Source organism: Octopus sinensis, unplaced genomic scaffold (assembly GCF_006345805.1).
Source record: "Octopus sinensis unplaced genomic scaffold, ASM634580v1 Contig07101, whole genome shotgun sequence".
In the NCBI taxonomy this organism is placed as follows: Eukaryota; Metazoa; Mollusca; class Cephalopoda; order Octopoda; family Octopodidae; genus Octopus; species Octopus sinensis.
The window spans coordinates 317,355-339,305 of record NW_021829832.1 but is presented as its reverse complement, the minus strand read 5'-3'; the positions used below and the strand labels follow the sequence as shown (position 1 = coordinate 339,305).

Sequence of the window (21,951 nt, the reverse complement as noted above, 5' to 3'; positions counted from 1 at the left end):
AAACTCACGTTTTTTCAACTTTTTATTTTTAGATTTTTATTTATGAAAAATCTCCGCCTTTAATTTGTCGCCATTTATTGCTCCTGTTAATCTCAATGTTCAGTCAGAAAAAAGTCGGGACAAATGGTTTTTATTCTAAAAACTAATATAAATAGAAAAAACCGAATTATTTGCCGAATTATACGGAAATTTTAAAATTCGAAAAAAAACGAACGAACTTTTAAAAGAACTAGCAAAATTCATAATCGATTTGATCACCGATGATGATTTCAAATCAAAAAATGTTCCATGTTTTGATTTTTCTCACATGAAAGTTTTTTTTATTTGTACTTCTTTCAGATGCGAGACATAGACTACCTAGAATCTATCCTTAAGTCGTGGTATAAACAGGATCAAAGTGTTGATCCAGAGAAATTGTGGTAAGCTAATAAATCCCACATCTTAGGGACTTTCGATTACGTAATCATTTGGGCACGAGGTATGATTCACGTGGGAATATATACGACTGGGATTTTTCAATGATTCTCTGTCAAAGAAACGTTTCATCGAAATAGTTATTTAGGCTGAAATAATTAATTCCCGAGTTTATAAAAAATGGCGAGAAACTGGAATAGCGTTTGACTTGAGAGAGGATAGTTACACATTACCAAACAGAACAATCATTACTTCATTCAACGTAAAAATATTTTTCTAAAATTCAGAAAACTTCGGGTTATTGGGGAGACATTGCGACTGGACCTTTCATAGCGTTTGGTGTAAATTCAGACGATGAGACTCTTTTCAAGAAAAATAACGGAATCTATGAAAAGGTAATCCGTTAATAGAGCTGAGGCAGACCGCCTCTGATTTGACCGAGATTAACTTAACAAGCATGTTTGAAGACATCAATCTCTTCTTTGGAGACTCAGACGAATCAGATTTCTTAGACCTCAGTATCTACCCTTTTTTATTTTAGGAAACCACGTGACAATCTCATTCTTACCAATAACTACATTCCGAGATGTGACAGCCAAAAGCAGATATATGAATTTATTTAATATTATCTACTTTTCTTGTGTGTTTGACATTTTTGGTTTAATAACTTTCAGTTCCTCAAAAGACATCAACAATTTACCCGATAATTTCTTCCCGCAAAACTGCTGTTTGGTTGCCGAAACTTGTAAATATGTACTTCCATTCAATAAAGAAGATATAAAAGACATTTCAAAAAATGTAGTTCAAAATTGCAAACAGAAGAACTTTGTGGTATTTTTAACAAATCAGTTTTAGGAAGTGGATGAGACTAACGACAATTGGAATATATTTGTTCGTTCTGACATTAAATGACACATTTCCTAAATAAACTTAGTTCAGCCATTAATAGATATTCCTATTCTTGTGACAAACGCATTAGGCACATATTAAAACAAATATTCTTGGGATGAATGATCTTTAAAAATGTCAAATTAAACCATTTGATTATCTCAACTACAGTATTTGAAAATAAAAAAATTCCTCTCAATAATAATAAGTCACAAAAACGCTTTACTTATAAATAATAAGTGTTATTGAATCGCCTCAACATGAAATTTGTATTGTGAAAGACTCACATTGACAGACTCTAAATCAAGTTCTATCCCCCTTCCTCTAAGCCCAAAGGGGAGAGAATCAGAGCAGTGAAACGAAACTCCAAATAAGCGCATTAATGAATTAACCGCTGCCATTTCTACTGCAATTGGCAATGTTTCACCACCACCTAATCAAAAATATATAACACGACTATACTATAGCCAATAAGTCGTCGACTCAAATAACAACCAACCACATAGGCTGCCGTGACTGTGCTGAGTCCAAACTTCTTCAAAACACTAAAAAACAATTAGGCGAGACACAAACCGAAACTCAACTTTTTCACAGCCACTTCTGACTGAAATGTCTTGGATTTCTTTAACAGGATCATTCGGCGTCCAAATATCGAAAATGTTCTTACCAATAAGCTGAGGCGCTACAAAATCCAAAACAAAATCCACAGCTCTCTGAAACCCCTAAAACCAAATATTAAAATAAAAACACATTTCTAGAAATTGCAAGCACTAAAGAAAACAAAGAGGCTGCCACAGCATCGTCGGAAGGTGAGATCTCCTAAAATGACAAATCCCGACAACCCGAGAGTATATCAAATCAGTAGTGCCAATATTTCTCCCAACATGAGAAATAACACATTTTGAGTTCAGATAATCAGAAATGGCTCTAAAAGTCAAAAATAGTATCAAACATTACTCCTTCTTCAGGCAGTCTTTCCCAGCAATGGCGAACAAATGCCTTGATAATACGTTCAGACAGAACTCGTCCTTTAAATTTAAAAAACAGAAATACCTTCAATGGCCATTTGAGAGTTCGGTTCGGCCATGGATTCAACATGCTTATAAGATCTGGATATTAGGAATGTGGACAAACTCGTCAACGAAACACTGTCGTAGTACCGCGTCATCTATTTCCTCTCCTAGGCGGGTTTTGAAGGCGTAGATTTCTGCGTTGTAATTCCTGGCTTTTTTTAATTGAGAATGAACCAGTTAATCCATTCTGAACGTCTCCTTTCAGGCTCAGGACCAGCTAGAATGCGACGATTGTACATTTCTTTTAAATATTCGTGAGTATATTGCTTGAATGGGCGACGGGTAAGAATATTAAGGGTAGAGGACTTCAAAATTGTTCTCATGGTCACCACACACGTTAAAATATTAAATATATAAAAAAAAGATTTTAAAAATGATAAATACTAATTTTTATTAATTTTTTAGACCCTAAAAATAACTCCAAATAAGAATATAGCCCCTTTAGATTTATAAATAATTGTTAGTAAGTACTACATCATTTTTGGAACAGCGCGACCCAAAAATGGCTCTATTTTGGCAAAACGAGAAAAATTTATTCCAAGATCATTTAAAAAGAGCTTCAGAAAATTATAGCAATACGAATCATAATAACTTTAAATTTTGTTTTCTCAGTTTTCATATGCCTCCTCTTCTTATTGCAGCGAGGAAGCTCACTACTCTGACAAGTTAACTGACACTCTTACTTATTCTCTTTTAGAGAAAATACTATTCATTGTTCTGATAATTTGGTCATTATAAATTTGGATTTTCATTATATGTCTATGTACTAACATAACTGTTAATGATTATGTTCTGATAGGAATATCTATATGCATTCTTTGGTTTATAGAATTTGGTCACCATCCATTCAATATTTATACAACAGTCATTTTTGTGACTTTTGAAAATGTGCCGATCCTCATGCAAGTAGATCGTGGCTGTAAAATTTTCTACTTTTAGTTGCTTTAATAAGTTTTTGGATGTTATTCTGATTTTAATAGATATTGAATGTAGCAGTTTCAATTTAGAGTTATTCTTTTGCCAATTGCTTAATATAGTTTACATCAAATTCAGAATAATCTTCAGATTTATACTTGAGAACAAGAAATCATGCAACTGTAGTCATGTGTGTTTTCTTTTCTTTCCTTGAAAAACCTAGAATTGTTTACGACTTTGATTCAAATTTTTTATCAATATTAGAAGTATATCTAATTAAAAATTTGCCAAAAATAGATAAACTCATAGTCGAATATTTGAAAAAATAAGAGATATATTCATATATGATACATTACAATTATCAAAATATCTTCTTATATTATGTTATTTTAATTTTTTTTTTTTTTTTTTTAATTTAAATCAATTAATTAGAATTGACTAGACATGAAAGATAAAATAATTAATTAACTAATTAACTTTCCTTTTCCATATTAGTTTGCTCCGCCAAGTTTACTCTCGGAATCCTCTTCCCGCTATCTGTTCCCACTTCGGAGTTGTTTCCTTCATCGGCGGAAACTACAGAATCTCGCCGTCTCTTCACCGATTTCCGTCCTTCGTCAAATGAGTTACCTGAGGTAGACATATTTTCGAAGCCAAATTTGTGTTCTACTATCATGCTTTCCATTGTTTTTTTCAAACCAACAGTCTGGATGTATGCTTGCACACTTTCTTTGATTTTAAGAAGGTCCATATATTTTCTGAAGAATGTAGAGACTATCCCATCCCACGTGAGGACAATCGGTACAATCTTTACCTTAGCCTTGTGAATTAATTGTAATTCACTGGCTAGAATGTCGTATTTATGCATTTTTTCCACTTCCACCGATTTCAAATTATCTATCGAGGTAACACCCACTTCAATGATCCATATCAAATTTTCCTTCTTGTCATACAGGAATATATCAGGCTTGTTATATTGTATTTTTAGTTCAGTTGGAATTGTAGTATCGACCCGAATTTCCGCAGAGCTATTCGACATTATACACTGCACGGAGTGGTTTTTCAGTCTCTTGGACTTCTTCATTCCAAATCTCCGACACAAGTGCATGTGAACACACCTCACAATCTCGTTATGCCTTCTGGTATAATCTGAATTTAGCATTCTACTGCATCGCGTCGCAAGATGGTCCACGGTTTTAGGCGAGGATTTACAATGTGGGCATTTTTCATCAGAGTTTCTGAAAAAGACGTTTCTGTCTTGAAGAAAAGAGAACATTGCCTCAGATTTAGGAGATATATTCCCTTTCTTTAGCCATGTTGAAGATGTTGGGATATCAAAAGTATTATTCTCAAGCGACTCAAATAGCTTCGAATGCAACCTTTCTTTTTAATACTAAGCAACAGTGACTCTATCTGCAAGTCACGTAGTGATTTAGCAATCTCATCGAGTGTGGTTGTTCCATATTTACAATGCAGGAATTCTGTGATTGTGGCCATATGGGTTTTCCTTTTCTGTTCGGCCACAAAATTGCTGCTTTTCTCAAGGAGATTAACTTTCGCCTTTCCAAATTGGTTTTGAAGTCCAACAGCATTTTTTCCGCCTTAAAGGCAACTGATACAAGTCCCCTTCCAAGTGTATCTCTTGGCAGATACAGTCTTTCTTTACAGGCTGGCTTCATGTGAATTTTCAAATCAGCCAACAGCTTTCTGACAAACTTGTCCATTTCTTCGAAACAAGATGGTTCCAGATCGAGTAGACCGATATAATAGTTAATCAGCAATAGAGCATGCTCATTAATTGCTCTAAATAGATTGACTGCATTTAGTTTAGTTTCCGATAGTCTTCCAATACGCTTTTGCATTTCTTCTTTAATATTTTTGAGTACATCCTCTTTAAGAACATTACTGCATCTGTCTTCTAGCCCCCCAGATAGCGATAGCTATCTAGTCCATCCATTAATGTAGCTTCATTCCTCAACAAATAACAATTTGTCGCTGATTTCTCAAAATTCTTCTCCAAACCAGCCAGTTTAAAGTAAATGTTCACATCCTCCATCATGCGTGCCAGTGTCTCTTCCTTCTGAGCAAAAAGCTTCAAATCATCGATGAATAGAAAATGATTGGTAGAAAAGGTTAAGGACTTGTCTTCACCAGTATTGATTGACATACTCGGATATTTTAAAGATAAAATCCTGCTTAATGGATCCAAGACCAATACAAATAACTGTGGTGACAGTGAGTCACCTTGGAGTATCACGATCAATATTAACTGTTCCAAGCAGCTCTTTTCCTAATCTTAACGACACTCTCCAGTTAGGAATTATTGACATCATAAATTTCGTTATCCATTTAGGTAGTCCTGAGTTTTCCAAAACTTCAAAAAGAAATTCGTGACTCACTGAGTCAAAAGCTTTCTTTACGTCGATCCATGCACATAATAATTGTTTCCATAAACTTCATTAACGCGTCTATTTAGAAGCGCTAATTCCTTTGCTCCTTGGCAATGGCGTTTAGATCCCAACTGGAACTCCGTTATCAGATCGTAAGTATCAGCATATACAGCGATTTTTTCGTTCACACATTTTGTGACCAATTTATATAAGCACGGCATGCATGTAATTGGTCTAAGGTCCTTCGGATCAACAGAGTTTGCTTCTTTGGGATTAAAAATGTAATTCCAGTGTAAAACCATCCTTGTGGTTGACTGACACCATTAATAATATTTCTGATCTCTTGGAAAAGAAATTTGTGAAGAGAGTCCAGCTTTTTGATAAAGAAATTGTACACAGCATCACATCCCGGAGCCTTCCAATTAGGAAGGTACTCAATTAAGTTTGATATAAACTCGTCGCTAACGTCAGGTGCATTATCTTCCACTCCAGTTACTCTTTTGTTCACTCCAAGGCCCAAATCAGTTTTATCCCTTTTCTTCCAAACATCACCCCAAAACTTGAGACACTCAGACGAGTCAAAACCAGCAATTTGTTTGTTGTCAGAATTGGGATTCAGCTTTCTGTAGAACGATCTTCTGTTCAACTCGAAGTTTCTATTATCTATTCCATATTGCCTTCTTGAATCTGAAACTGATAACTTTTTGTTTAGAATTTTGATTTGATCATTTATTGTAGACGATATTCTCTCAAACTCCCCCCTTTTAGACTTCTTATAATTGTAGGAGCAGAGAATGTCTACTGCTTTCTTCCGTTCCTCATCTTTAGTGGTGGACATAAAATGCTTTGATATTAACCGATCATTCTCCATCAAAGATTCAATTTTATTTTGGATTTTTTGTTTCCAATTCGACTTGAATGTCAATTTACTTGATATCTGTTTATATACACATTGTGCTGAGTATATCAAAGACGAAATATCCTCAATACTTGCAGGAATGTTATTCGACGTGTATTCAATTAGGGCTTTATTAATCATTTCAATCACTTCATGATTTACATGCTGAGATTGAATCTTTCTTGTTTGCTTCCTTTCTTCGATTGGTATTGATTTATTTTGATCAATTTGAATTAATAATTCTTCAAAAATTTTGTTGTACAGTGTCAAATCAGGTAATTTTCTATTCATATTATGTCCAGTTTTGGTGATTTCATTATTTCCGCGGAAAGTAGTAGCAAGTTTTTTCAATTCGAATATCGATTTTTTCTTACCAAATTAGAATTAAAATAGCTGGCCATAAGTGGCCACCCTCCCCTAGGTACTCGCTTGAGACGATCTTTGACATAGTTCAAAAGAGATGACATCCACTCTCCTGGGTTGGACGAATCAATAGACTCACAAATAGCTTTTAAGGATAACAAAGTTGACGAGAGCTGCTGAGTTTCATTGTATTTGACAGGGGCATTAAGACAGCCATGAACAGACAAATCCACATTTTCTTGAGCGTCATTTACTTGGTATTCTGTGGATGCGTCCATGGAAATGACTTTTCCAGACTGAGAAAAACCAACCATCCTTACACCACTAAACAAAATTGTTATTTTTAATAGATTTAGTTTATTTTAGTTATTTGTAAAATTTATTTATTAGATATAAACATATATGTTCTGATATAATTTATTTGGTTAATTACTTTAATGATTATATTGAACACCAAATGATTTATATTTTTCAAATATATTAGTCGAGTCATAAAAAAATACTTCAAAGACAAAATCGTGCCCGGAACTCATGAGTAAGGAAAATAACTGCTCGGTTTGATCACCGTTATTTTCATTAATTTTTGTAAGGGTTGTATCATACATTAATATGCCTACTTTGCATTTTAATGTCTTTGGTTTGCCCTTTATTCAATTTCTTTGATCATGAGTTATGTTTTATTTATTTAAAACCGGTATCCCCTAAAATTGGGAGATATGTTTAACGAAGAAAACTGACATTAGCTTGCGGTCAGTCCACAAGTTAAGGAGAGATTTAATCTTATATGATCTTATAAACCTGAGGTTTTTCTAATCCAGGACGACGTGCGTTAGTGTTTGTCGTCTGTCATGGCAGATCCATTGACGTCCGTCGGATCGACGTCCTTATCCAGTTTCTCTAGATAGTCGAGGAGTAAAGGGTGATCACCATAGCGAAATCTTGCGAGTTCGGACCGATTCTTGCGGTTAAGATCCTTTTCACCTGAGTTTATTTTCGTGGGGGATTGTTGAGGATATTGTTTGCGGGTTGTGCGTTAAAGGAGGATTCTGTTATTAGTTCATTTATTTCCGATGGTTTTTTGATAGAGAATGGATACGGCAGTAGTGAAGTGTTGGTTTGTTTTTGATGTTCTTGTCAGGGGTTGGTGTGGTCGTGAGATTGGAACTTGAAAGTTTTTCGATTATACTCGTTGAAGCGAAGAATTGGGTTCTGTGGATGTCGAAATGGTATTTAAATTTGATCATGTCGGTTTCCTGTGCATATAATCGGTCGCAGTAGACTTCATACAACCCGTAACGGTTTTGTTTGAGAAAGTGTAAGAACACGAGGTAACGAAAATGTGCAATAATTACAAATTATAATTATGCAATTAAGCGGAAATTTTTTTAATAAACAATAGTAAATTTTCCCAATTCAGTAAACCGATTTAAGCTATTAACCGCTGTGATTTATGCAATTAACCAATATATTTTAAATTGAAAGCATATAAATTATAATCCAGTTTCGCGTGCGTGTTCTTGTGGGGCAAAATTTATCCCGAAAGGAACTGGAAAAAGAAGATAAAAAAAGAGCCATCGAACAAATGGAGTGCGTAGAAACAGTCTCCAAGATGCAAGAACACAACACTACGCACATTATCCCTGTGAGAGTTGGTCTGGTGTGTTCTTCGTGCGGTTGTGGCAATGCACGCAAGTACGGGCTCTTCTGCTCGATTTGCGGAAACTTTTTCCACCTCGGATGTGTAAGGATGTCCCGGCAGGCTGCATCCTCACTCAGTTTATGGAACTGCAATGTATGTATGGGCTTTGGCCGGAAGACCCAGGCGAAAATATCGAATGAACCTGTCGTCTCTAGCGAGCCGTTGGATTTCGACAATACGGATTCTCTCCTGCTTTTCTTGTCTGAGCAAAGGAAGGCCAACAAGATTCCACTTAAGATCCCGAGACCCGTCCGGATCCCTGCAGCTATATGCCTGGCTTCCGCTATTGACGATGCACTCACGTCCAACGACCAAGAGGCCTGGCTCAAACTCTTCGGTTTTGCCCCGCTTGCACTTGGCATACCTTACACTGAGTCAAAGGAGCCACATCGGAACACTAGAGAAAGTTCCATGCATGGAAACTCACTTTCCTCAAAAATGAAGAAAAATATCCACGATTTCCAATCACGATCTATTAACAAAACGGAATTTTCCAAAGCAAAACATCCGGACGCCGATCATACGCTCTTTCGGAATTGCCCAGATACACTCGGAGAGAGAGTAAATCGTAAACTTCTTGATGGCGACGTCCGGGCGGCGTTGCGGGTCGTTTCCAGCGACGATACCGTCCTGGCTCCAACACCTGAAGTCCTCGAGCAGATCAGACGAAAACATCCATGTCCGCCGGAAGATTACCGCCCATTCGTGCTCCCGGGAGATATGCCAAGGACAACTGTTACTGAAGGCGAAGTGCGGCGCAGCATTTCGTCGTTCGCGGCGAGCAGCAGTGGAGGTCTCGATGGCTTGCGACCAGGTCACATCAAGGATCTCACGGCTGGGGCTACTGCGGAGGCGGGCCGCAACCTTGTCAAATCAATCACAAGACTGGTTATGCGCATTTTGAACGGAGATATCCCTCCTCTCGCAAGGGAGCTTCTTTTCAGCGCACATCTACTTGGCTTCAAAAAACCCGAAGGTGGGGCCCGCCCTATCGCGGTCGGGAACTACTTCAGAAGGCAACAGCTAAAATTGCATGCAGTCTTGTCTGTCCGAGAATATCTGAAGAATTCTCCCCCTTCCAACTCGGAGTTGGGGTAAAGAACGGATGTGAGGCGGCGGTGCATGCCGCAAGGTGCTTTTTCACACAGAAAAACGAACAAAATCCAAAAATGGGAGTCAAGCTTGACATCTGCAATGCCTTTAATTCACTGCGGAGGGATCAAATTTTCGAGACTGTAAGCAAACGAGCCCCGGAACTCATTCCACTCGTCTACCTGGCCTACGGAACCAAGTCTTCACTCGTCTTTGCGGACAAGATTATCTATTCGGAGACTGGAGTCCAGCAAGGGGACCCGCTTGGTCCACTTCTCTTTGCGTTGGCAATCGACGAAACTGTACGTTCTATCAGCGCGGAACTGAACCTCTGGTATCTTGATGATGCCACGATTGGAGGGCCGTGGGGAAAAGTTTTTGACGTTCTGTCACAAGCCGTGCCTGTACTACGAAAACTCGGACTGGATATAAATATAAAGAAATCGGAGCTGATAAATATCACATACTCGGAAAGTGATTTTATCAACGTGGTCAAGTCTTTCCAATCGATATTACCTGGGATTACTGTCTTACCTCGGGAGAGGGCATACTTTCTTGGGTGCCCACTTGGCGAAAAGGAACTGCGGTGCCATCTGCTGGAAAAAAACAAGGGCCTTTCTAGAGTTACGGAGAAACTCTCCTTACTCAATGCTCATACTGCATTCTTCCTTTTGAAAAATAGCATTGGCTTGCCTAAACTCCAATACGCTCTCCGTTGTTCTCCCTGCTTGGAACATCAAGACATTCTATAGACACTGGATAGGACTTTGAGAAGTTCAGCTGAATCGCTCTTGAACATCCACTTTGACGAACCTGGTTGGAATCAATGCAAGCTTCCTACACGCATCGGAGGAACGGGTCTCAGGTCGGCGCTGGATTTCGCATTCCCGGCATATCTGTCATCGCTTTCAAGCTGCAGTCATCTCGTCCAGGAAATCCTACGTAACACTACTGGACTCTCCTTGGACACAGTATTTGACAAGGCTTGCTTGCAATGGAAGGAAGCCGGACTTTCAATCCCAGATGATGTCTCGAGACAGAATTGTTGGGACGCAATATCATGCAAGGCTGTCGTTGATGACCTGAAGCGGGAGTTGAACCAACACCGGCTCGTCTGTTTGCTATCCGGGGCACAGCACGGGAGTGGTGCATGGCTCCACGCATTTCCATGCAGTTCATTCGGTACGCTTATGGACGACGATTGTGTGAGAATCGGTGTTGCACAACGCTTGGGTCTTGACGTCTGTCAGGAACACAGATGCCGGTGTGGAGGAATAGTCGATTCCAAAGGACTACACCCTTTGTCTTGCAAGAGGAGTGCAGGTCGCGCTCCCCGCCATGCCGCACTCAACGACATAATACGACGGGCCCTCGAGAGCGCAGGATTTCCAGCACACCTGGAACCCATCGGGCTTGACCGGGGAGATGGCAGAAGGCCCGATGGGATAACTCTTTTCCCGTACTCCCAGGGAAAATCACTCGCATGGGATGCGACGCGCGTAGACACGTTCTCCATGATTCTTCGGAATATTCATTCGCCCGGTTGGGCTGCTAATGCAGCGGAAAAGGCGAAGATTTCTAAGTATTTGGAGATCGGAAAACTTTTCCGTTTTGTCCCAATCTCGATAGAGACGTCTGGTGTAGTGGGATCCAAAACCGCGGAATTTCTCAAGGAAATTGGGGCGATGCTGGCTAAACGAAGGAGGGACAGTCGCGAGGGGTATTGGCTTCGCCAACGTATCGGAATTGCAGTTCTTCGTGGCAACACGCACGCGATACTGGCTGCCGGAGCGTGACGATTTATAATATAATTAAACTAACCTAGCTTCGTTAAAAAAAAAACAAACAAAAAAAAATAAATTATAATTTTAAACATAAATTTATGAAATTAACCGATTTCTACTGTATAACAAAAGCCAAACCGGACGATGCAAAGTAATAGATAAAAATAATCAATTAAATGATATCCATGAGTTTTTTATGTATCTATTATATTATCTTTGCATAAAGGTAATGACTCAATAATAAAATAATATATAACAATTATATGTCAAGTGTATCTTTCTTTCTAATTTTCTGACTTTAAAAATAATGGAAAGTCGAATTAAATTAGATCAAAAAAGTTTCAAAAACTATGAAAATAAAGTGAATAAAACATTTTCTCAAATGATTCCTCTGTGCCAACAACGTCTCACTGAAATCCATCAAATAGAAGCAAATGCCTCAAGTAGCTCACTTATTACAACAACTAAAGATACTTTACATAAAATGGACACATTAATGGCCTCCTTTTCTCACAACCCTTCCGAATCTGCCAATTTAATACAAGAATTGAAAAACGAGGTCCTTAAAAGTACTCAAAGTGTTCTTCAGTCTTAGTCAACAAATACTACGACAAAATTCTGTCAAAAACGTGCATGATGAGGGATATTGCATCTTCTGGAAAGTTCCAGATGGACGAGGAATTTAATAATCTCAGTTATTTGTGCAAATAACATCAGACTGTGGAGCCTCTGCCTCTGATATCACTGACCGGTCTATTTCGATTCCAAACGCCTTTTTGAGAAGACAGAAACCGGAAAAGCACAGACGGCACAAACGTGAGTCGGAAAATCTGCCTAACGTTAAAATATTCAAATTTTAGTGTTAGAATGAAGTAGTGGCAGTAAATCGTAAACGGAGGAGACATAAGGAAGAGAAAGTGGAGGCTTATGTGGAAAATGTGTGATTTGTGTTGTTTGAGTGTTAGGAGGCGGGGAAAGAAGGAGAAACGGAAATTTACTGTTTTTGTGCCCGTGCTGCTCATGGACGTATGGTTGCTTGTGATAACGAGGCGTGTCCCATCGAGTGGTTTCATTTTGAGTGTGTGGAAATGACGACCAGTCCAAAGGGGGAGTGGTACTGTCCTGAGTGTAGAGGCGAGAGTGACAAAGTTCACAAAAAATTATGATTTGTTTGTTTAAGTCTGTCATGTTGTCCAAGTTACTTCTACCAGAAAGAATTGTTCTTAAATGAGTGATCCTGTTTGCAGTTGTGTGATTCTTTTCGAACACGACTGGAAAGGGGGATTTTGTAAGAGTATTTTGTGCATGTTTTTTCCCTTGTTTGCAGTTGTTTTGGAGGTTCGTCAAATAAAATGATATTAAAGGACGAGAATTAGTATTTTCACGAATTCAATACAGGTGACTGTCTTTTCGGAATGGGAATAGCACTTCTTTTGGTGTATCGGAGTTTTTTAGCGGTATTTGAGGATTTATGAGGTACAATTCAAGAAAGTTGTCGTCAAGTAAAATTCCAGCTGATAAAGTTGGGAAAGCGTTTTGTCAGACCGCGTTGTGGTGATATTCTGTTGAAAATAGGCCATTCTCCAGGAATTTTTATTATTAAATAAATCAATGATATTTAATCCAAATAAAATTAGATTTTATCAGTTAATTTATTAAGGTTAGTTCTTAATAATGATTTTATATTCAATTTATTTCTTAGGAGGCCTCAAAGGACGAGGATTACCATTTACTAAGATTACAAAAAAATTTTACCATCAAAGTTCTCGAATCTATTTCTGAGATGATCTAGTTTTATTTAAAACAAAATTTTCTTACTGTTAAGACTAATTCTATCTGAATTCATTATTTTCTTACACATTTGAAATACTGAACTAAAATAAAATAATAGTAACATTCTGTCTGTTTGTTGTTCAAATGATTTTGTGATTCATTTTTTACGATTTTTTCGCAAATTTCCAGTACTTTAAATTAATTATTAATTTGATTACAATATGTACCAGTTTGAGTTATCACACTCACATCAACTATGAAAATGAAAACAATATGAGATACCTCCAGAAGTATTGTTACTATAATTAAATTAAATATTTTTTACATTTGAATTGCAGTCAGCAAAATAGTCAAGAAAAACATTTTCTTTGACAGAATAGTATTTCTTTGACAAAATTTATACTCTATATTAGTACTTTAATTGTGTACTATAGTTCTATTTACCTGTTAAAATAATTCATTGAATATTTCTATTCTTTGTATAATGTCAATTTTTGTCAACAATATAAATATAAATGTACCGGAAAATCCATCAAATTGTTGAAAATATTCATAAATTCTTCAAGATTACGATTTTTCGTGACAGACGGAGCAAACAGAGTTCACTTATTATATTTTCCAAAAAGTCCACACAAGTGACATTTCAGCAGAGGTATTTGCCAGCTCGGAGAAAAATCGTTCTCATGGTCGAGGCCCTCATGCTCTAAGACAACATAAATACTTTTTTAGTCCATGGCTCTCCTGAGATGTTGATAACGAGATAAACTTTTCTAAAGTGGGGCCTAACCTTAAAAAAGTCTACTTGAACTACCGACGGCACTGTTGAGTTCAGGACGTCAAAAAAGTCGGTTTAATAAAAGAACGAGCTCATTTGGTTCTTCTTACATAATCATCCTTTTTCAAGTTGAAACTAACAAAATATTTTTTTATTCTCCTCTTTGATTGATTATTTAAAAATGTCTTTTTTAAATAAGATAATAAAGTAGGTCGTAATGGATTTATGTTCTTATGAATCTCATCTGTCCTATTCATTCATACTTGCAGCACCGATCATATATTTTAGTCTTATTTTTGTGAATGCTCCTTATGGAAGGTTTTCTAGAAATGGATTTGGCTTTTTAATGAACCCCACAGTTTCCTGGGTTTTACAAGAAATCCCTTCTTTCATTATTCCAATTTTAATTCTCTTCACTCATAAAGACGAATTGTCAGTTCAAAAAATAATGTTCACTGCTCCTTTTATTATTCACTACTTTTACAGGTCATTTCTCCATATTTTATTATTAGGTCACTAATTTACCCATTTCAGGCAAAATTAAGCAAACCGACTCCATTCCCGATATTTGTAGTTGCATTCTCGTTTTGTTCAATCAACGGCTTGATCCAGGCATGTGGGGCAGTCAATCACTCACTTATTTCCTCCGTTTTAGAATGGTCACGTTTCATAGTGGGAATCACACTTTGTTGCATTGGCTTTTGCATCAATGTTCATTCTGATTCACTCTTGCGTGGTCTACGCAGTGAGAAAAACCACGGAGAATATCTTATTCCAGAAGGTTTAGGATTTTGTCATTTTTAGGGGGCATATTCACATTTGTGTCAGCTGCCAACTATTTTGGGGAGTTGTTAGAATGGAGTGGCTATGCCTTGGCTGTTTTTAATCTGTCTGGCTTAGCTTTTTTAATTGCCACTGCGACTAATTTGATTCCACGTGCACTGTCGTATCACCGATTTTATCATCAGAAATTCGGAGGTGGCTATCCACCTGAACGAAAAGCAATAATTCCTTTTTTGCTATAATGCTTTATTTTACTCTGCCTAACAAGGATCGGTGTACCAACTCTTCCTTGTCCATAGCTTATCTCCATCAACGCAGTGACGTTTCTCCGTTGCAGTATGTCTAATACAAACCCTGCAGAATTCGTGCTAATGCTATCCGAGGAGCCACTTTCCAAGGCACAGTTGAAACACAGTTGAATGATGTTTTAGTCCTTATGGAGTATCTTTTGATTCTTAAGAAACGATGAAAACGTTATAGCATACTGAATTATCCAACTGGAGTTAGGGTGCAGACAATATAGTAGAGATTCGCAATCCATCAACTCTATACGACCAATAAATGTTTGAAGGTCAAGTTAAATTTGACTGTTATTAACGTGTATGCCTGACTACGAGTGTCCAGAAGATATCAAAAATTGTTACATCGTTTTCCCTCCCGGTGACTGGAACGCAAAAGTCAGAACGCGTTCACATTTTTGAAATGCATTTAATTTTGTTCTTCGCCAAACGTGTTTAAATACCCCACAATGCACATGACAAATTAGATGTGTAAAGAAAAGCCAATCAGAACTGAGAGACAGTTCAGGGTTACAATCGACTATTCAGGTACATGGACTTTCAGTCTTATGAAGGCACTTTCATATTGAGTGATCATAAATCAATCGTCTTAATTTAGGTAGAAGCCCAAGTGAAGCCAAAAAAGACACATTAAACACAACTCAGGAAGATTGGCTGTGGAAAGTCTGATTGTACCCCTGCTAGAGATTTACTGCCAAAGTGGACGTCTTAGTTCCCAAATAACCCGGGTGACCCACCAAATCAGCGTTGGACTGTTGCAGCTAAAATAATGGGGAATATTTCCATGTCGCTGTTTAAAATAAAAATGGAAGACAACTCTTAACAAAAAAGGAATCGCAGATAACACATCTCATTTCAGAATTGACCATAACTCAATGTGTCAGAAATCATACGCCAATAACGCGGGTGAAGATACTAACAGTTCTGCAAAAGCTGAAAGACACCACAACCTAAGCACTTGACAGTATACGGGGAACTGTTAAAACATTCAGCAACATCATAAATGATATATTCGTAAAACACGTTCCTGACATACATAAACCCACTTAGTTTGATATTAATCCCATTTAGTATGGGAAATGATATGGTTGTGGAAATCTTCAACTATGGAAACTACTGTCTCTGATTGATTTTCATAAGCCAGCGTTAAAAAAATAGCATTCTGATTTTTGTGTTTGTGCATAATGAAAATTACTCCAAATATAGGATTGAATTTTTTGACTCATTATGTACACTTTTGTTACAAAGAATTAAAAAGTGTTATTGTTCAAATATACGTTATTTTAATATTATTTATGTCCTAAAGAACGGCAGTATAGGTCTTCTCCAACCTACACTTTATTAAAATACAAATCACTCATGTTCGACCATGCTTTGGAACTGACTAATCTTCTTCGCCTTTTCTTTATTGAAATACAAAAACAGAGAAACCCACAACTGCCCTATAACGCCAGCAATAAACTGATATCTTAAAATATCAATAAATATAAAACTTGAATCTGAGGGCCATAAAGGCTTGCTTAAAAACAGTCCTCACGGAAACTGGAATCCAGGTGTGGGTAAGTTGTTCGTATCCAGCAATGGCCCTGCCCAATCAGAACCCCAAAACAACCGCGATGTGAGGATTCCATGTCGGTTGACCAAATTCCCGTGCATCCGAACTGTGGAACGAACAAAATGAATATTTCTCATTACAAGCAGGAGATTGGATGGCATTTGCTTCAACACGACAAATATTTTATCCACGTTTTCAATAAATAATTTTTGAGCTGCAGCCAATTCCTCGTCCGATAGTTTATTAGACAAACCAATTTCCTTCTCGCTCACCAAAGTCTGACTTATCATTCGAGCCAACATCAAATATTCTGAAATTACGACTTAAAAAACCATCAACTCCCAACTTCTCGCTATATTTTTTGATATCCCCAAAGTTCTTGGACATTATGGCCTTATATAGCCCACAAAGGCACATTCGTTCGCTCGGACTGTACTCCTGGTAGAGTCCGTGATCCAACAAGACTAAGAAAAGTCTTCCTTCACGTTTTTGTACAAGAACTGAAAAACTGTTAAAAAAACCAAAACTATTTCCCGGATGTGGATCCGCGTGAACAAACCCCGTGCAAAAAATCTGTTCGGCAAAAATCTGAACGACCTTCTGCGAGACTTCCTTCAGACTAAGTCCAATCCGCCTAATCCCGTCAGTGTCAGTGATGGATGTCCCTTCCATGAAATCCATCGTCAGAATCCTCCTTGTGCTGAGTTCGCGGTAGACTCCGGGAATTTTTAAGAACTTTAAATGTTCAAGTTCCTTTGCACAGCGTTCACTGTTGTCAGCCTCGTTCTTGAAGTCCAACTCCTTCAGTGCTGCCTCCGACGCCACCTTCTTTCACTCAAAACACACAACCTGAATAAGGAAATTGAGTGGAAGCTGAGGATTCAAATAATTCACAATTCTTGATAGAAACTTGAGAGTCTTAAAATCTGATTTATAATTTCGTTCCAAATCCTCGTATTGTACCTTTAGGGTCACATTTTTAGAGAAAGGGCACCTTTACGGCCACTTTTTGACCTTCCTTGGTGACACCGACGTGGACTTGTGACAGAGAGGCAGCAGCAATCGCCTTCCGATCAAACTCCCGAAAGATCTCCTGAGGCCTCAGACCAAATTCCTGCAGAAAAACTATTTCTACCTAAAATATCACGTAGTAATAATACTTTACTGAAGGGTCGAGGTTTGACTTGGTTATATAATACTTTTAGTTCGTCAATGTACTCCTTGGGGAGCACGTGATTGAATGTTCCTATTACTTGACCGAGTTTTATGTAAAATCCTCCGTTTTTGATGCATAGGTTCTTGATTTTAGTGGCTGACCGTGTGTGAAAGTCGGTCATCGTTTGGTCGGATATTTCGGATGGATTTTTATTTATTTTCCTTTGGGTGAGAATATAGTCTACATTTACAGAAACGGCTGTAAAAGCTGTTCTAGTAATTATATTGTGGCAGTAATATACCGCATGAATCTGGATACTGTATTTGTTGGCAGTAATGAGTTCTTTTCATTCAGGGAATGGGCGAGACTAGCTGACCCGATACCTGTTAGGAATATGGAGAATGGTCGCACAAAGACCATGAGTTTTCGATCTGCTATTTAAAAAATATTAATAATTTGTTATTTCAACTAACATTTTAAATAAAATTATAATTAAAAATAAATTTTTTAATTTTAAAATACACTAATGGATTGGCTAAGTGGGTCCACATATCGAATCAGAAATATAACATACAGACACAACCAGGTTGACAATATTACCAACAAAAGTAATGAACAACCCGAGAATACTCAAGTCAAACTATATACAGAAACCATGCATATACCTGAACTCTTTATTGGGTAATTCCTAATAATATTCAGGGCCATCATTGGAAAAGGCGGACACGTCAAAAAACGATTAGAAAGTGACACTCATTGCCAAATTCAAGTCCACTCTGCGTGTCACGACAACCTCAGTAATTATGGACATTATTCTAGAAATAATCGGCTTCAGTCTGGAGACCGTGGAAAGCACGAGGAACAGAATATTGATGATTGTCGCCGATTGTCGAAAAAACTACAAACCGACCAATTTTATTTGCATTTTGCTGAACGGCTGTGATCTAATCAACAATTATTTGCATTTCAAACAAGCTGTTCTCGGCAATCCTCGAGTGGTTTGTTTATTTGACATATTTTAGAGCAAAGGAATCCCATCTGAACTGTTTATACATCCTCTGCGGTATGTTTCAGCATAATTTTAGTCTTCATTTGACTGTTTCCGCGTTCCTGGTGGCTGAGCACAGGGACTTGGTTGACGTCAAGTACAAATTACTCGACTTTTGTAACCACCAAATCAGGTTCCTTCATATTGTTGGGATTTTTAGAGAAATTATAAAAGGGAGTGAGCCAGTGGAGGTGTCCTTGGAAGGATTGGACTACATGAATGACGACCCTTCCGAAGTGAATGTTCTCTATGCCTGTGCCAAGTCACAATCCCCTGCGTATGTCTGACGAGTTAGAATAGATTTCAAAAAATATGCGACACAATAAAAAACATGGTCGACCATCGGAGTGAGTCTGTCATCACTCACATGACTCTTATGAATACTGGATTTGTCAAAGAACACGGAAGGAGTCGTGATTCGTTTGATGCCCGGCCTATATTGAAGGTGGAGTGTGTTTGAGGAGTGGTAGAATTATGGCGACTATTATTTTGGGTCGTTTGTGCTCAAATGCTTTCACATATGTAAGATAGGATCATTCGACAGCGAGGGAGGCTACAGTTGTCAGGCTGTTGTCGATATTGGATTTGACTAGTTTGATTCTTGTTTTGTCTGAGTATTCATAGACTGCAGTTAATATTATAAGTTGTTTGATTTATAATGCGAGAAATACTTCCACTGACTAAATTGAGCATATTGCAGTAATGATTCCAATGACCATATAAACACTGCTTTATAGTATGAAACATGTTTACAGACTGGAGTCATTGGTAGTCCAATTTGGTTAAATCATAAATATTCCGAGTCTATTTCACATTGCAACTTGAGCAACAAATGGTGTTCAAAAGCAGTTTTAATTTATAAAAATAGTTTTCTGGATAAGAAATTTAAACTACAAACAGAAATAACATTTTATCCACACAAAAATGTCGTATTCTATAAAAAGATGTTCAGAATCTAAATCATTTTACGGAATTATGCAATCTTACTCAAAAAGCTGCGAATTTCGTAAAAATAAATCTGTTTCAGTCGAGGTTGTCCCCGAAGAACGCTCGAATCGCGGTCTTTTAGGACTAGACACCACAACAGGACATTTCTCGACATCATGGCCGACTAATCCCTCCACTCCAATCACAAAAGAAGGTTGCCCTGCACAATTATTCTAACAAAACTCCAAAAACAAAAGGATACTTTGGAAAAAACTTTCCCACGAGGCACCTTCGCAGCAACCAAAGGACAAATGTCCACAACCATTAAATCTTTCTGGGTGACTCCACAGTCATCAAATTCGTCTTGAAAACAGTCGGTGGAATGCACAGTGATATTCTCCGAAATGGCCTTTTCCACTGTTTTTGAAGTCACAAACACAGCTTCAGATTTCTTTGAAATTTTGGCAGCGGGTTCATTAGTTTGGGGGACTTTCTGAGTATTACATTCTTTGATAACAGCAGCACAATTGTCCACTGATTTTACAACTTTATTGGGCTTTAATGACATTTTTGGAGCCTTTTCGATATTTTTACATTCCCCGTTTCCAGCATAAATAATAGGAGCAATGTTCACCTCATTTCCAGACAGTGGAATTCCTCCTTTCTCTACCTGTAATGACTGTATAGGCACATCTCCAGCACAGTAATGGGACTCGGCCGGTAGAAGAATTGCAAATCCAATTTCTGTCTCATCCACCATCCTCATACCACTACTACACATTTGAATAAATATAATCAAACTTTTTTAACACAACAAGAACTTGCTTGTATATTTTCCTCATCTTAATCGGCAGGTTGCCTTCAGACTGGTCGGGGACAACAATAATATGGTTGGAGGCAATCTCAGCACTTGCAATCAACTCTGAGTGACCCCCTGAAAGGTGAATTGCCAATTTAAACGAATTCATCTAATTAATATAAAAAAATGGCATTTAACTTGACTTTGACTAAAGAAAAGGAATATTCGTTTGTTTAAAACAATACTTCTGAGAGGGATTGGATCAAACGACACATTTATACCTCTTAGATTCACATCGCAGACATCTGGTTGATATCTACACATAAATATATTCCTTTACTCCTTCAAATCAGGTGGTTCCAAATGTTTGATTAAATGGTCGACATAAATCTCAATGAATTTTGGCAGGACAATTCTTTTTTGAGAAGAAAGGGCACAAATGACCTAATAAAATTAAATAATGACTATCAAACCTTGGTGGTCACATAAATTGACTTCATTACTAAAAAATCACACGAATCGGTCCATTCTGGTAGGAAATGGGCTCCCATGGTTCTGCAGTGGTGAATAATCTCTCTCGACGTGGTGCTATCAATACACGAACAAGTGAAGACAAGTCCTTGTTTTTTGATTCTATAATTAGAAATTAAGTTAACTTTAAGGTAATGTTCGTTGAATCCATTTTAATTTGGTCTCCGTCTTTGAGGATTGTTGGATCGGTTATGTTAATTCCGTTTAGGGAGAGGGGGTGTCTTGTGGAGGAATGTAGCACACATTCTGGGCAAGAATGAATATTGCGTATGTTGTATTCTTCGTGGACGTTTATGTGGCAAATGATTCCTATATTTGTATCTCTGTCTGTCTGGATTATTATATCAGAATTTTTGAATCCAATTGTATATTTTTTTCCTGTGAGTAGATTATATTCAATATCTATTTTTGTTATTTTATATACTTTGCACTGCTAATTTCCACATGACACAACAATAATTAAATTATTCCCACACTTTTAAATAAAAAAAATATTTTATCATATTTACTTATTATTTGTATAAAGTATAACTACTTAATAATAATATCTCAATATAAATGGTTCTGTCATATTATTCCACAAATTTCAACAGGAGGATTATAACACAATTGCTTGAACGGTCACCCAGCCACAAACAAATGGTTACTTAACTTGGGGGAATGTAAAATAACCATTAAATATATTTGGACTATTAAACCACAATTATGGCTGACAATTTTTAAACTCTTCAACGAGGGATGCACAAAGGAGGGTTCGATCAGGCATATTTCTTTCATAACATTCACGAA

General features: G+C 37.3%; 1 non-coding gene across 1 annotated transcript; it reads left to right on the top strand.

The window, feature by feature from the left end:
* Positions 1-7,459: 7,459 nt before the first annotated feature.
* On the top strand, positions 7,460-7,587 carry LOC115227768. Its single transcript, XR_003883156.1, has one exon. It is a non-coding gene; the product is annotated as a U12 minor spliceosomal RNA (small nuclear RNA).
* The last annotated feature ends 14,364 nt before the right edge of the window (positions 7,588-21,951 follow it).